This window comes from Euphorbia lathyris, chromosome 1, assembly GCF_963576675.1.
Source record: "Euphorbia lathyris chromosome 1, ddEupLath1.1, whole genome shotgun sequence".
NCBI lineage: Eukaryota > Viridiplantae > Streptophyta > Magnoliopsida > Malpighiales > Euphorbiaceae > Euphorbia > Euphorbia lathyris.
This window is the reverse complement of record NC_088910.1, coordinates 62,378,632-62,394,744: the sequence shown is the minus strand read 5'-3', so window position 1 is coordinate 62,394,744 and position 16,113 is coordinate 62,378,632.

Genomic DNA, 16,113 nt, shown 5'->3' with positions numbered 1-16,113 from the left:
TCTTCTTGAGTTGCTTCCTTAGTCTCCGGCATGGCCTCTAAATCTCGTATGCATCTTTTACTCGTAAACTTGATTTCTCTCTCGTTTTTACTCCATTTTAGCTCCTATTTGGATTTTTCCAAATAATTTAGTACCTTGCACAATAGAAACAAATATAGACGTAAAATCGTTCTAAAAGAATATAATTAACATAATTTAAACATGAAACTGATTTAATTATGTATGTTATTTTAGGTATATTTTGGGCTTATTAGTGACCAAGATCAGGTAACAAGTTATCATTGGTGCGGTGAGCGTGGAATTCGATTATCCACCATCTATCGGAATATTCACTGATGGCTCAATATAGTCGCGTTCCCTTGGAGATTCACCAGAACAACGATAAGGAAGTCAATGAGCAGGCAGGGCCGCAATCCCAATTAGATCCCCAATGCCAACTCCTGGCGGAGTAAGTATCTCGTAGGTTCACCCAGAACCTAGTGGCCATAAAAAAGGAGATGGATGATGCGAAAGCAACTCATGAGCTTGACATGGCTAATCTTCAACGACAACTACGGAAAGCAAAGAGGACAAGCGAATAAAACTCGCCCGAATAGGAGAATCTAGTAGGGAATCCACCATGACCCCTAGGACCTATTCTCGAAGCATGTCCCCTAAGTGAAGGTATTCCAGATCAAAAATCCCCTCCGAGGCACCACACAAAGAGAAAAGACCCTAAGGACAAAGAAAAAGATTGATCATGTGGGTGAAGCAGATGACATTCCCCATCAAAGCCCCCAAGTAATCGCCATCGGAGTCCGAGCCTGAAAAGGCGAAGGCAAAGGATGATGCACCCCTCAGTAATGAGGACATATTGGAGCTCCTCGAAAAGAATTCCTATTGTAAATCCAGCTCGAGACAAATATTCTGATTTGGCAGAGATAAACACGCCTTTGTCAAACGAGATTCAGCGGTAGCCCATGCCTCGAGGATTTCGAGTTCCAACCTTCACATTGTATGGAGGATTGGGGGACCCCATCACCCATTTTAAGAACTTTCGATGAATAATAGAAGCAACTATGGCTACTGACACATTATTATACCGTATTTTCTCCACTATTCTGAAAGAGTCCGTAACCTTTTGGTACGAGCAGCTCCTACCCGAGTTAGTCCATAACTTTAAGAAAATGGCAAAATCATTCATTGACCACTTCATCACCTCGGTTCCAGAAGGGAAGACCATTTTAGATCTCAATCGAGCAGTCTAGAATGAGGGAGAGACCCTGGACCAGTTCATTGAGAAGTTTCAGGCCATGTCGATTCATGTCAAAGTATTTAACGTAGGAGGAGCCATAAATGCCATGGCCAGTAATTGCTGAAGCTATGCTCTTCAACAAAGCATCATAACCACTTGGACAAAAGACTTTCAAGAGCTAATAAAAAGAGTCCGAGATTACACCGGTTGGGACTAGCACAAGCTGAACCCATTATTTCGAAGAGACCAAGCCTCTGTTGGCGATAAACCCTCCAAGAAAAGAGAGGGCAGTGACTGAAACATTAGTGGGCCTCAGAATGAACGGATAAGCCACGACACTCATTTAACCCCCCGGAAAGGAAATGCTCTTTTGGGTAGAAGACAACAAGATGTGAATCGAGTACCCACATAAGCTCAACAAGGGCCAACATAACATAAAATATTGTCACTTGCATAAGAGTGAAGGGTGTGAGACGGAAGAATGTAGACAGTTGGCTATTGAATTGGAAAAATGGCTGAGGGGGCAAGCCAGATCGCTTCCTTGAAAATTACAAAGGCGAGGGCAAGAAGGAGAAAGAGAAAAAGAAGGACAGCTGACCCCCCTCCCGTGGAGTAATAAATATGGTGGAAGGAGGTCCTCGGACAAAAAAGAACCAAAAGGCAGTACTACCATCCAACCCAAGGAGCAACATGCAGATTTATTCAATAGTTCTAAAAGCAGACTCGAGGAGGAGCGTGACTATGCATTGGTGATTTAGATGTTAAGTAACGGCTGCACATTTGAGAGAGCCTTCGTAGACACCGATAGTGAAGGAAAATAGACAAGCCTAGGCGCAACGGAAATATAAATTTTTATCTATTTCCCTTTTCCCAAGATGTGTTAATCGTTATTTCATACAAAGAGAGATTAAACAAGTGTACCTTTTCTGAAGATCAATCTACCATTGCAAATGAAGTGCCCACAACTTCTAATCCGTATATCACGAACAATAATAACAACAGAAAAGAAAATGGTTAGTAATCAACCAATGAATAGCAATCTAAATTGATTGCCTCTAAAGGAATCGACACGAGAACAAAGAGAGAGTAAACAAAAGAGTAATTAAGATGAGATAAAGTTTAAAGAAATTCTTAGCCTCTTGAATATGCCATAGGCCGAAATTCATAGGTATGGGGACTTATTTATAGTATTCCAAATATTAACCCTAATCACATTAGGTTTAATCACTTAATTAGGATTCTATTCCAAATAAGTTTACTAAGAGATAAATAAATAGATATTATCATTATCTTTATCTATATATTAATATAAATAAATAAATGATAATCCTAATCTAATTAGATATTTATTTATGTAAGGGATTTAATTTAATTAATTAGAATCTTTAATTAGATAAATATAATCATTATCTTTATTTATATCTTAATATAAATAGATAATAATCCTAATCTTAGATATTTATTTATATTAGAGATTTAATTAATTAGAGATATAATCACATTAAACCTTCTAATTAATATTATCCCATAATCAGATAATTTAATTATAACTATAATCTAATTATAATTATCAATTAAATTATTTCAACCCCAATGTCTCGACCCATATACTCCCTCTCTCTTAATTACCATTATGTCCTCCGATTCCAAGTCTTATGTGCGACCCATTGGGTTCTTATCGCTGCTAGCCATATATATTTATTGGAATTAATTCAACCTGATTAATTTCAACTTATATATATATATATATATATATATGGGGTTGGTTTCAATGGTGAGCACTAAATTATCACCATCTATAGTGAGTGTTTAATAGCCATTGGATCAAGATCTAGTGGTCCATGATTTAAGTTGTGATTTAATATTAAAATTGGTTTTACCTGATGACATGTCAGCTGTAACTTGGAATATTGTGCTTTGAAAAATGTTTTCTCTTTCCTCAAGATATAACCAACTTCCAAGAAATATTTTTTTTTCCGAATGTTTTTATGTTACATAAGAAGACGTCTTCTTTTAAGTAATTTTGTATCCGTCTAATCAATGTAATATGCATTAAATCTTAATAAATGATTATTCATTGGGAACACAAAAAGCTTAACATTGAGAATGTACAATTATTATTTATGATAACCAAATACAACATTAATGATATTCTAATTAATGGTGTTGTCCCCATATTTATTACCTTAGAATTGTAAGCTCAATTTATAAATTTCTATGATTGTAAGCTCAATTTGTAAATCCTTAAGATTCCAAGATCAATTTGTAAATCCTTAAATTTTTGGGATAAGGTACCAAAATAGGCCTAAAGTTTTTGGAGAAGTACCAATTTAGGCTCAACGTTCAAAATAGCACCAATATAGGCTTAACGTTTACAAAATAATACGAATTTAAGTTTAACGTTTACAAACTATATACAATCTAAGCTAAACGTAATAATTAAATTAATCATATTATATTCTTTCCCTATTAAATTTATATGCTATCTTTTTCTTTATTTCTATATTCTTATTTATTATAATACAATTAATCAGTATTCTTGCCCATTAAGATCTTATATTTGTTTTTCATCAATGATTCCATGATTACTAAATTTCATTGCTCATATATTTCATATGCAAACTAAAATAATTGAATATCCATAATATTTCGAACGTTGACATATATCAATATTATTTTAACTAGTGTTCGAAATATTGTGGAAATTCAATTACTTTTGGTTTTCATATATTACATGAGCCATGGAATTTAGGAGTCATGGAATGGTTGATGGAAAACAAATATAAGATTTTAATGGGCAAGAATACTAATTAATTGTATTATAATAAATAAGAAAATAGAACTAAATAAAAAGATAACATATAAAAGTTAATAGGACAAAAATATAATAGAGTAAATTACACTAACGGTACCTGAAATATACCCCAACTCACACTTTGGTACCTGGATTACATTTCGTCCCAAAAATATACTTCAAGTATGGGTGACTGGACGATTATGTGTGTTTTTCCGGTTTATACTTGGTCAACGTCTGTTTGACCATTATTAACTTAAAAATGGGACCCACCATACACTTTACTTACATAAAAATACATAAATATACAATAATACCCTTTAACTAAGATATATATTACCCTTTATTTTTTTTCATTCCCAAATTCTAATTCTCCCTCACTTTCCCAGAATCCTTCTCTCTCTCTCTCTACAAAATCCTTCTATGTGTCCTTTCCCCTCTATCATTCCATTTTTAATTAAAATGTTAGACTAATTTCTCTCTCTTAACATCTTTCTCTCTTCTCCATTCTTACTCTATCTCTCTTCAATTCTCACTGAACCTTCTTCCTTTTTCTTCCTTTCCTTTGTTTCTCTCTCTAAAAATTGAATATTCAATGTTTCTCTCTCCGATTTGCTTTCTCTCTCTATCCTTTCTGCAAACCAGAATTTAGTTTCACGAGGATTTAGTTTTCAGGAACCAGGAACATACCCAATTGATTGATTGTATTTGAAATTAATGCACGTGATTTAGCCCGTAGTTTGATCGTCTTTTCTTCATCTCAAACCAAAAAATCTCAACAAACCATAAAAGGTAATGTTCAGAAGTATTCAAATATTTTATCAATATCAACAGCATTTAAATATAAACAGATGTATTCATTGGATGAGGGTTTTCAATAGTATTCTGAAAATATGTGTTCTATTGAAGGTTCAGACGATAAATTGATTCAGTTAGCTATTGATGCGAGTGATAAATTTCAGTTCTCGATCTCGCAAGATGCATCAACTAGCACTTATGGATTTTTATTTATTTCCTGTACCTTCCTATGAATTGTTAATGGTGTTTTGTGTTTTTTTTATTCCATAAACAAGAGATGGCTAGAGAGAGAAAGAGGGTCAAATTAGAGAGAATGAATTGTTAATGGTGTGTTTTGTGTTTTTTTGGTGCAGAAACAGAGATGGCTAGAGAGAGAGAGGGAGAGAGGGTCAAATTAGAGAGAATGGGTCCCATTTTTAAGTGTATATTGGTCAAACACGTGTTGACTGGTTATTTCCGGTCGCACGTATTTAAATGTTCGGTCACCCATACTTGGGGTATATTTTTGAGACAAAATGTAATTCAGGTATCAAAGTGTGAATTAGGATATATTTCAGGTACTATTAGTGTAATTTATCCAAATATAATATGGTTAATTTAATTGTCACGTTAGCTTAAATTGGATATATTTTGTAAACGTTAAGCTTAAATTCGTATTATTTTATAAACGTTAAGTCTATATTGGTGCTATTTTGTACGTGGGGCCTAAATTGATGCTATATTGTAAACGTTAAGCCTAAATTGATATTATGTTGTAAACGTTAAGCCTAAATTGGTACTCCTCAAAAACCTTAGGCATATTTTGGTATCTCTAAATTTTTTTATTTCTTTAAGCATTCATTTATTTATAAACAATCATTAAACTTACAATCTCTAGAATTCATATATTCTAATGCCACACTAATGACAATAATAAATGTCTAAAGTCATCCATTTAGATTTCGTATTAAATACTACTCCCTTCATGCAATTGATTTATATCCTCACATAAACGTAATGTAAAGTAACGTAAATATCGCTGAACAGAAAACTTTACGGAACTCAAACATCACTGGACAGAAACATTACTGAACTGAAACATTGCTGAACTGAAATATTACTGAACTGAAATATCACTGAACTGAAATATTTTGAATTAAAACATCACTGAACTGAAACATCACTGAACTGAAATATCACTAGACTGAAACATTACTAAACTGAAACATTACTGAACTGAAATATTACTGAACTAAAACATCGTTGAACTGAAATATTAGTGAACTGAAACATCACGAAACTGAAACATCACTGAGTTGAAACATTACTGAACTCAAACATTACTGAACTGAAATGTTACTAAACTAAAACATTACTGAACTGAAATATCACTCAACTGAAACATTACTGAACTGAAATATTATTAAACTGAAACATTACTCAACTAAAAAACATCACTTAACTGAAATATTACTGAACTGATACATTACTGAACTGAAACATCACTGAACTGAAATATTACTAAATTGAAACATTACTGAACTGAAATGTCACTAAAATGAAATATTACTAAATTGAATATCACTGAACCGAAACATCACTCAACTGAAATATTACTGGACTGAAATATTACTGAACTGAAAATCACTAAACTGAAACATTACTGAACTGAAACCTTACTAAACAGAAACATTATCGAATTCAAACATTACTAAACAGAACTATTACTGAATTGAAATATTATTGAACTGAAATACTACTGAACTAAAACATCATTGAACTGAAATACTACTGAACGCAAACATCACTAAACTGAAACATCACTGAACTAAAACATCACTGAACTGAAATATTACTAAACTGAAATATTACTGAACTGAAACACCACTGAACTGAAATATTACTAAACTGAATATCACTGAACCAAAACATCACTGAACCGAAACATCAATGAACTAAAATTTCACTAAACTTAAACATCACTTAACTGAAATATTACTAAACTGAAACTTTACTTAACTGAAACATTATTGAACTGAAACATTACCGAGTTGAAACATTACTAAACCGAAACATTACTGAACTGAAATATTACTGAACTAACATATTACTGAACTAAAACATCGCTGAATTGAAATATTTCTGGATTGAAACATCACTAAGCTGAAACATCACTGAACTGAAATATTACTGAACTAAAATATCACTGAATTGAAACATTACTGAACTAAAAGATTACTAAACTAAAACATTACTGAACTGAAATATCACTGAACTATAACATTACTGAACTGAAATATAACTGAACTAAAATATCATTGAACTAAAATATTACTGAACTGAAATATTACTGAACTAAAACATCACTGAACTGAAATATTACTAAACTGAAACATTAATAAATTGAAACATCACTAAACTGAAATATTACTGAACTGAAACATCACTGAATTGAAACATTACTGAACTAAAAGATTACTAAACTGAAACATTACTAAACTCAAATATTACTAAACTCAAATATTACTAAACTCAAACATAACTGAACTAAAAAATCACTCAACTGAAACATTATTCAACTGAAATATTAATGAACTGAAACATTACTGAACAAAATGTTACTGAATTGAAACATCACTGAACTAAAATATTACTAAACTGAAACATTAATGAACTAAAACCCCACTGAACTGAAATATTACTAAACTGAATATCACTGAATCAAAACATCATTGAACTGAAACATCACTAAACTGAAATATCACTGAACCGAAATATCATTGAACTAAAATATTACTGAACTGAAACATCACTTAACTGAAACATCACTGAACTGAAAATATTACTAAACTGAAACCTTACTCAATGGAAACATTACTGAACTAAAACATCACTGAACTGAAACATTACCGAATTGAAACATTACTAAGTTGAAACATTACTGAACTAAAACATTACCGAATTGAAACATTACCGAATTGAAATATTACTGAATTGAAATATTAGTAAACTGAAACATTAGTGAACTGAAATATTATTGAACTAAAACATCATTGAACTAAAATATTACTGAACTGAAACTTCACTGAACTAAAACATCATTGAACCGAAACATCACTGAACTGAAACATCACTTAGCTGAAACATCACTGAACTAAAATATTATTAAACTGAAACATTGCTCAATTGAAAAATTACTGAACTGAAACATTACTAAATTAAAACATTACTAAACTGAAACATTGCTGAACTCAAAGATTACTAAACTGAAACATTACTAAACTGAAACATCACTGAACTAGAACATTACTAAACTCAAACATTACTGAACTGAAACATTACTAAACTGAAACATTACTGAACTAAAAAATCACTGAACTAAAATATTACTGAACTGAAACATTACTTAACTGAAATATTACTAAACTGAAACATCACTAAATCGAAACATTACTAAAATCAAAGATTACTAAACTGCAGCATTATTGTTCTGAAACATCACTAAACTGAAATATTACTGAACTGAAACATCACTGAACCGAAACATCACTGAACTGAAATATCACTGAAGTAAAACATCACTGAACTGAAATATTACTGAATTGAAACATCACTGAACTAAAACATTATTGAACTCAAGGATGACTAAACTAAAACATTACTGTTCTGAAAAATCACTGAACTGAAACATTATTGAACTCAAACATTACTGAACTAAAACATTACTGAACTAAAACATCACTCAACTGAAATATTACTGAACTGAAACATTACTAAACTGAAACCTTACTAAAGTGAAACATCACTCAACTGAAACATTACTTAACTAAAATATTACTGAACTGAAACATCACAAAATTGAAATATTACGAAACTGAATATCACTGAACAAAACATCACTGAACCAAAACATCACTCAAATGAAACATCACTGAACTGAAACACCATTTAACTGAAACATCACTGAACTGAAATATTATACTAAACTGGAACCTTACTCAAACCAAACATTACTGAACTGAAACATTACCGAATTGAAACCAAACTGAAACATTACTGAACTGAAATATTACTAAACTAAAACATCACTGAACTGAAATATGAGTGAACTGAAACATCATTGAATTGACACATCACTGAATTGAAACATCACTTAACTGGAACATCATTTAACTGAAACATCACTGAACTGAAATATTACTAAACAGAAAGATTAGTCAACTGAAACGTTACTCAACCGAAACAATACTAAACTGAAACATTACTAAATTGAAATGTTACTAAACTCAAATATCACTGAGCTCAAACATTAGTGAACTCAAACAATACCAAACTAAAATATTACTGAACTGAAACATTAGTGAACTTAAACATTACTAAACTAAACATTATTAAACCGAAACATTACTAAACTGAAACCTTATTTAACTGAAACATTACTGAATTGAAACATTACTGAACTAAGACATCACTGAACTGAAACATTACTGAACTGAAATATCACTGAACTGAAATATCACTCAACTAAAACATCACTTATCGTAATGTAATGTAACTTATCGTAACGTAAGGTAACTTATTGTAACATAATGTAAAATTACGTAACATAATAAAACATAACTTAACATAACGTAACATAATCTAACGTAACATAACGTAATGTAGCATAACATAACGTAACATAATGTAATATAGTGTAACATATCGTAAGATAATGTAACGCAACGCAACGTAACGTAACTTACCGTAACTTATCATAAAGTAACGTAATGTAATAAATACAAGCTCAATTTATAAAGGGTAATTAATTTATTAGTCCCTATATTTTGACAAAACACACTATTTAGTCTTTGTATTTTCAAAAACACACGGTAAGGTCCCTAACTTTCTTCTCGGTGAACTATTTAGTCCTTTCGTCTGTTTGTTAGATTTTTTACCGTTTATGACTTCGAAAATGACTAAATTAGCCTTTACTATTTATCAGTCAAAAGCAATTCACACCTTTATGTCTTTCTCTCACAACTCGCGCTAAAAAAGTGGAGAAAGGATTAAATCCCTAACCCATAATCGACTCAAATCAACTAGAAGAACGCAGAGATGAAAAACAATGAAGATAATGGTGTTATATATTTGATTTTGTGGTAAATGGTAGTTAAAGCATTACATCTTTTTAAATAGATTTTGACTCAAATCCAAATTGACTAACAGAATCTTCATTAGAGTCTAACAGTATGGACTAAACAGTTCACCGAGAAAACCTTAGGGACTAAACAGTCCATCGAGAAAAGGGTTAGGGACCTTATCGTGTGTTTTTGAAAATACAGGGACTAAACGGTGTGTTTTGTCAAAATATAAGGACTAATAAATTAATTATCCATTTATAAATCCTTAGGATTGTAAGCTCAATTTATAAATTCTTAGGATTGTAACCTCAATTTGTAAATTCTTAGTTTTTTTTATTTCTTTAAACTTTTTTTTTTATAAATAGTCATTGAGCTTACAATCTCTAACGAAACGTAACCTAACGTAACATAACCTAACATAATGTTTGTGAATAAATAAACAAGATGCTTACAAATAGTTCATTTATTACTCATTTATTATGTTTGTGAACGAACTCATCTAATATCAAATGAAATAATATTAAGTTTAGATATTTATGAACTAACACAAAACTATATATTTTTCTACAAAACTAAAATTTGTTCATTAAATGTTCTAATTAAGCCTGCTTGCGACCTTTCGAGCCGAGCGTTGATCTGCTCAAGCTCATCTTATTTACAAACCGAGCTAGTAAATTGTGAGTGGGTCGTTCACAAATCAAAACGAGTTGAGCCGACCACCAAACCGCTAATGAGTGACTCAGCTTATTTACAGCCATACTTATCATAACCGTGTTTAGTGTAACTTATCATAAGATAACGTAACGTAACGCAACGCAACATTGCATCATGTAATGTAACGTAGCGTAACGTAACGTAAAAATATGAAATTTATCTAAAACTTTTGAAGTTTACCTAAAACCGTTAGGTTTATGAATAATCTACGTAAAATTGTGATCTTTAATACTCTCTCTATTCCATAATATTTGCATTTTAAGGTTAAAGCACAAGAATTAAGAAATGTAATTAATTTTAACTAAAAAGACTTTGTTACCCTTATATTAATTGCATCCATTAATTAATTTTTATCTATTCCCAAAATATAAAAAAAGGTAATTTAAATAGGGGCATATTTGGTAAAAGTCAATTAATGTGCTTGTATTAATTATCGTTTATTATCTTCTCTTAGCATATTTGAGATTTCAAGACATGAAAAATAAAGCAATTAATATATTTGACTCTATCCAAACCAAACCATGCATTTACACCCAAATTTCATTGTATATACTCCATCCATTATATTATATAAGTTATTTTAGGTTATTTTACACAAATTAAAAAATTCAATTAATATAGTGTCACATTAGTAAATTCATATTGGTTAACTAAAAAAATTATCTCTCATGTAATGGTCAGGGGTAAAATTACTTTTGGCTGTCAACGTTAGGAGTAAAATTGCATCATTTTAGACGTTAGGGGTAAAATTGCTCATAACTGTAAACCTTAGAGGTATTTTTTGCACGTTATCCCCAAAAAGTAACTTGCTAAAATCACTTATAAAAAAGAATGGATGGAGTATATAGAAGGTAAATATTAGAGCATAACATTTTATTTATCTTACAATTAGTTACAAGGTACCTATAATTAGTTAATTATCATGTTTTAATTTATCTTTCTAAAATTGTAATATAATTCATTTAAGAATTAAATTAACAATTCTTGTACTGTGTTCTAAAATTATAATACTGCATACTATTTAATTTTTTTTTTCATGATTATGACATGAAACAAACATGTTAGAAATTAAGTAAGAAGAAAAAATAGGTTTAATATATCAGTTGCCTTTAAATTTGGCGAAAAAATTTGATTGGTCACTCTAAATTTATATATTGTATCACTAGCCCCCTAAATTTACTTAAAATGTCATGATTAAGTTCCTAAAGTTATAAAAAAAATATCATAAATATGTACAAAATAGAAAGTTAATTTATTTTAAAGACTTAGAATTATGAATTAGTCCTTTATTTTTTTAAGTTCTAAATTTTTGTAAAGATTTAGACAAATTGCAATATCAGTTTGAACAAGTCATGTGGTAAATGGATCATTGTACGAAAGTTTATGGGGCTAATAGGTAACTTTAAACAAATTCAAGTGGACAATAGATTATTTTAAGCAAACTGAGAAGGTTAACGAGACAGTATATAAGTTTAGCGAACTAATCAAATTTTTTGAACAAGTTTAAAGGGCTTTTGATGTATTAAGGAAAAAAAAAAAAAAAACAACAACAACGAGAGTTTATGTATGTTACATTGAATTTTGAAAAATATGGCTTTGTAAACATTGAGATCTTATCTAAGTATCCAATGAATTAATAAATTTTCATATTTGATTTGACAAATTTTCATTTGATTTGCTCCATTAATCTCAGGCGATGAACTTAGAAATATTAATAAATATTATTCCTCAATATCAATAAATATTAAACTTTGTGAAAAATGAGAACAAATTTATTATGGAGAGAGAAACATGTCTTTAGGTAACTTGATAACCTTTTGGTAACCTACTGTAGCAGGTCACCTATTCAAAATATAATAATCTTCATGAATGAAGACTCACCATTGAGAACTCTTCCATATATATATATATAACGGGATGACTTCGAGAGCTGTTACTAGCAGAACCTTAGACATTGCCCCAGTGCGATAAGAAGCCAGGTTGAATACTGATGTTTACCTTTCCGTATTAGGTCTAGTATAATTCGATCCTTCATCAATTATATCCTTCAGACAATTCTTATAACCATGGAATGTGTCATGTTACATATAATGAAGAGTTTGTTATACTTGTCCAGGTGGAATTAACTCTAAAAGATAAGTTAAGTGAAATCTCCATTTCTACTCTTAACTTATCACCTTGCAAGTGGCCTTTTGGATATATCTCCTACTTACCAAGAGTGACGAATGCTCAATCTAACATTACTTATCCTACAATTACTTTATGTGATACCCAAGCCTACTCTCACACACCCCAGGACCTCTCTTGTAGTGGATCGTGCTCGCACAGAATCAAAGCATCACACTCTATAATCCAGAATCACTAATTAATGATTGTTTGAGTATGAGGATTACTTATACGTACTAACAGCAATAAGATGAACGGTTGACACTTAGATAAATTATCCATAATGTTATCTAAAGTCGGATCCCAATCCTACTGAACTCCTTCATCAGATCCATGTAACTGTCTAGATATCTCCATATCTAAAGCTTGTGAGATCAGCTCTTTATCTCGACAGAAAACACTGTTACATGCAAGTCTCAACCGTAATATGTCAACCCCTTTAACATATTACTTTACTTGGCTTGATTTTAAGTTTATTGACTTATTATAAAGTATAGTCGCACTTCATGCTTGTATAAACACTTTATGATCACTTAAATAAACTTGGGATTTCTTTTCTTTGACTTAATTAGTTCCGATAAAAGATTAATGCCTTTATATAGTTTAATTTACTATATATTATAAAACAAATGATAATGAACAATTCATTTACAAATAGTTTATATCTTACAATAATTGTCTATAGGATACTAAACCCCAACAGATAGCTCTATCAATGTCATAACACTACGCCAAAACCCCCTTCAGACGACGGTTAAAAACCGTCATCCCGCAAGATATAAATTTGTCCCGGGGCTCGCTGCCGTCTGTTGCACCTTCAAGGGGGATAGTCGATTACTTCGATGAACCCTGCTTCTAACTGCTTCTTCACTTCTTCTCTGATCTTATCTGCCCATTCCGGTCTCATGCGTCGGAGTTTCTGCTTTACGGGCTTCACATCGGGGTATGTTGGAATACGGTGAGTTACGATTGATTGATCGATTCCTGGCATGTCTTCGTATGTCCAAGCAAACACTATTTCGTATTTTTTAATTATTCTCTCGAATTCTTTCCTCTCTTCAATAGTTAATTCTTGAGCAATTTGTATAAGTTTAGGATTTTCATTCGTGCCAAGATTGAAAGTTGACATTTCTATTGTATTGATTTCAAATGTAGGCATGTTATATGAATGAGAATGCATGGAATGATCACGATCAACATCAAGCAAGTAAGCAAAATCAGAATTCATTTCACTGATAGTTTTGGCGAGTACATCATCGGATTCAAATAAAGCAGTAATACAATTCTCATCATCAGGGTTCTCGGGTTTTTCATAAGCTTTGGAGGTACCGGGTTCATCCATCGCTCCCATCGTGGCCTCAATAGTGACGACCTGCTCCTCGTCATTCAAATCTAACATCATGATCTCCTCGACGAAGCAGCTTGCCTTTCCTTTGCCCCAGTCGGTAACATCATTGAAGATCTCAAAACCTGGCAGAATCTTTCCTTCGGTGCTAGTCCATGACTCGGGAGTCCCCGAATAAACCTTTCTGTGCCCCTCATTCATAAAATACTTCTTTAGGCCCACCTTTCCTTCACCACTTGTGTTGGACGGACCTCCCAGCTCATATCCCAAACCCCTCCGGGTTTTCTGACTCTTGAAATCCGGAAATTCTGGCAACCCTTGATGGTGTGCTCCCAAGCCCATACCGGGGATGAAACCCCCTTTCATCATCTTCACCACATTGGTGGTCATGCTAGACTCGTAGATCCCAAAAACTTGGAATCCGGAGAAAAGTTGAGGCTCAATTCCCAATGCCGCCACCGAGCTCAATTTTTCCGCTCTGATCGTCACTATCTCTTCCCCGAAGGGGAATTTGATCATTTGGTGGAGCGTGGAGGGTACACCTCCCAACTTGTGGAACCATGGGCGTCCCAACAATACAGCAAAGGTTACCGGGATATCCAGCACCGTGAACTCTGTTTCTTCCTCATACGGCCCCACTTTCAGCTTGGCCTTAAAAACTCCTTTGATGTGCCTACGGCTATCATCATACGCCCTGATCACAGTTTCCGAGACCGTCAGGTCTCCTTTTTCTACTCCCAACTTAGACAAGAGTTTCAGTGGGCAAACATTAATGGCCGATCCATCATCGACCATCACACAGCTAGTCTTTTTCCCGTTAATTTCAGCTCGGATGTACAAAGGCTTATTGTGAGCCTTCCCCTCTTCTGGGAGATTTTCGTCAGTGAACGTGATTTCGGTCTTCTTCCGGGCCATAATCGCCCCTACTAAAGCTACCGGCTCAGTATCGGTAGAAATAACCAAATTCTGCAGCTCTTTCATCAGATTTTCACGGTGGTACTTGGAATGGCATAAGACTTCCCACACCGTAGACTTAGCTTGTGTTTTCTTCAATTGCTCGAGGACTTGGTCATCTGGCTTGGGAGCCGATCCTTCCCCTATCTCAGTCTCAACTATAGGTGCCTTTCCCTTGGCCACTCGACCTGATCTTGTTATGACGGCGATTTCCGGCTCATCATCAGATTCATCCCAAATATTGATAGGATTCCTCCGATCAGTATCCTCCTCATCCGAGGAACTTTCCCAAATATCCACAATCATCAGATCCATTACGTGAGGAACGTTTGAATTCAAATAAAAGGGATCCGCTGATCCATACAAAGCCCAGCCTATCAAATCATCATAATCCCTGAGGGATACTCTATTCATCCTTCTTGCCGCCAATGGAATTGCACCTCTCTGTATGCACATAAGCTGCACCTTATCACTCATTGTTTCATGACACTGCTCATAGCGGTGCCTCCACCTCCTAGCATAATCCACGAATGGTTCCTCGGGGAATTGCCTGATCCTATCCAGATCTTCCAGGGACCCCGTCCATGGAACATACATCTCATATCTTGCCACAAAATCACTCCTAAGCGGTATCCAATGACCCATTTCCTCCTCTGATAGGCCCTGGTGCCACAACAAGGCTTCTCCCATTAGGGTTTCCGGGAAATGTTCATGTAATTCACCTTGCGAGAACCCGGCGTCGTACATATGGTTGCGGAATAACCTCGCATGCTCAACAGGATCTTGGTATCCACCATACCTAGGCATTGCCAACACTGCCTCGGGTGTTTTATAAGAGGGTGAGTCCGGGGTTTGCTCCACCAGCATCCATACCGTATACTCTTTGATAAACCTCTTTGTCATTGCCGCCCAATCGGTCTTGACATGCATCGGAAGTGACATATACCACATCAACGGCTCACCCATCAATGAATTACAGAACAAACTGGTGATCTCTTCGTCCTTA